Consider the following 1,738-nt stretch of genomic DNA (forward strand, 5'->3'; position numbering starts at 1 on the left):
TAAAAAGTAAATCATATAAGATTTCACATGTTTTGCTGCTTTAAAGTATAATTTGGCATACCCGTGCATGCACCATGCCCTTTGGGGATGGGTGGGAGGGTTACTTGCTGTTGGGTGTATGTTTACCACCTGCAGTGTTGGGCGTTCCTCTGCTTTTCCCTGAAGGAGTTCCAGTTTGGTTATTTTTATTTCTTTATAAAAATGTTTAAACAGGAAGTAATACACTGAGAGTTACCTCTCGTTTTCCAGTCTGTCCTGGGCACAGAGTTATAATAACAATACAAGGTTACGTTATGTGTTCGGAGGTTATGTATAATATTTACAGTAGTGATGTACCGGGTACTACCCGGCGTTACCCGGCGGCTTTTCAGCTACCCGGAAATTACCCGGACCCGGCAGCTGGAAAGTGGACCCGGCGCCGGGTATCCGGGTAATGTCAGGGTAGGTGGAAAGTATCTGTTACTTACCTGCTGGGAGCCCGCGCGGCCGTCTGAACAGGTAAGCAGAGGAGCGGGGGCGGTGCGGCAGCATCAGCGGTCAGTGTGGAGCCCGCGCGGGAGCTGCAGGACGCCATACTGCACTGTGAGTTGGCACCATGTGACCGGAGCAGGAGAAGAAGCTTTCCTATTGGACAGCCGGCTGTCCCAGCTCACAGTGCAGTATGGCGTCCTGCAGCTCCCGTGTGGGCTCCACACTGACCGCTGAGGCCGCCCCACCGCCCCCGCACCTCTGCTTACCTGTTCACATGTCGCCGCGGGCTTCCTCCACCCCAGGTAAGTTTCCTCCACCCCCAGGTAAGTGAAAAAACGGGCAGCCGGGTACCCGGCCGGGTACAAGGCGCCAAATCCTCCGGGTACCCATTACTCGGTTATAAAAAAAATGTAGGACCCGGTCCAACACTAATTTACAGACATTTCAAGGACGGTTACAGATAATATATGATTATGGGCGTATGTAACGGTTACAGACAAGATTAAAATTGTGTTAGAAGAGGTGGGATCGGTCTGAAATTTGGTGTTTTTAGAAGAATTGTATCAATCTAGGAATGTTCACTTAATTCATTATTATGGATTGTTGATTGAATAAACGTGTGTGTGTGTGTGTGTGTGTGTGTGTGTGTGTGTGTGTGTGTGTGTGTGTGTGTGTGTGTGTGTGTGTGTGTACACGCAGTGGCGAGAAAGTTTGTGAACCCCAATGATAATTATGGCAATTTCATAGATTTTCCATGATAACCTTCTTGAATCAAAACCAGTCTTTCCTTAAATATTCAATAGGGTTTATATGAACTAATTCCATGTCTTTTTTTTTTTTTTTTTTTTTTTTTTTTTAAACAAAATGATGTATGAATTAAACAAGCAAATCAGTAATTAAACGTCGGTATGTGCAAAAGTTAGTGAAATCCTTGTTTTATCAGCTAAATTAAAGGGGGTAATTAGAATCAGGTGTTTAAATAATTAGGTAGTTCAGGTGTGAGTTTGGGAGGTCACAAAGAAACCCAGAGTAACATCCAAGGATCTGCCGGCCGCTCTCACCTCGGCTAATGTGAGTGTTCATGACTCAACTATCAGAAAAAGACTGAACAAGAATGGTGTTCATGGAAGGATAGCCAGGAGGAAGCCACTGCTCTAAAAAGAACATTGCTGCCCGTCTGAAGTTCGCCAAAAAGCACATCGATGATCCACAAGACTTCTGGAACAATGTTCTCTGGACAGACGAGTCAAAGGTTGAATTTTTTGGC

At 45.5% G+C, this 1,738-nt stretch overlaps 1 protein-coding gene across 1 annotated transcript in view; it reads left to right on the plus strand.

Annotated features, from left to right (window-relative positions):
* LOC142501065 (disks large homolog 5-like) overlaps positions 1-62 on the plus strand; it is a 40,056-nt gene extending 39,994 nt beyond the window's left edge. The window contains exon 15 of the mRNA XM_075610358.1: positions 1-62. This exon is cut by the window's left edge and continues 666 nt beyond it. The gene's annotated coding sequence lies outside the window, so the exon portion shown is untranslated.
* The last annotated feature ends 1,676 nt before the right edge of the window (positions 63-1,738 follow it).

The sequence above is a fragment of the Ascaphus truei genome, chromosome 8 (assembly GCF_040206685.1).
Source record: "Ascaphus truei isolate aAscTru1 chromosome 8, aAscTru1.hap1, whole genome shotgun sequence".
Classification (NCBI taxonomy): domain Eukaryota; kingdom Metazoa; phylum Chordata; class Amphibia; order Anura; family Ascaphidae; genus Ascaphus; species Ascaphus truei.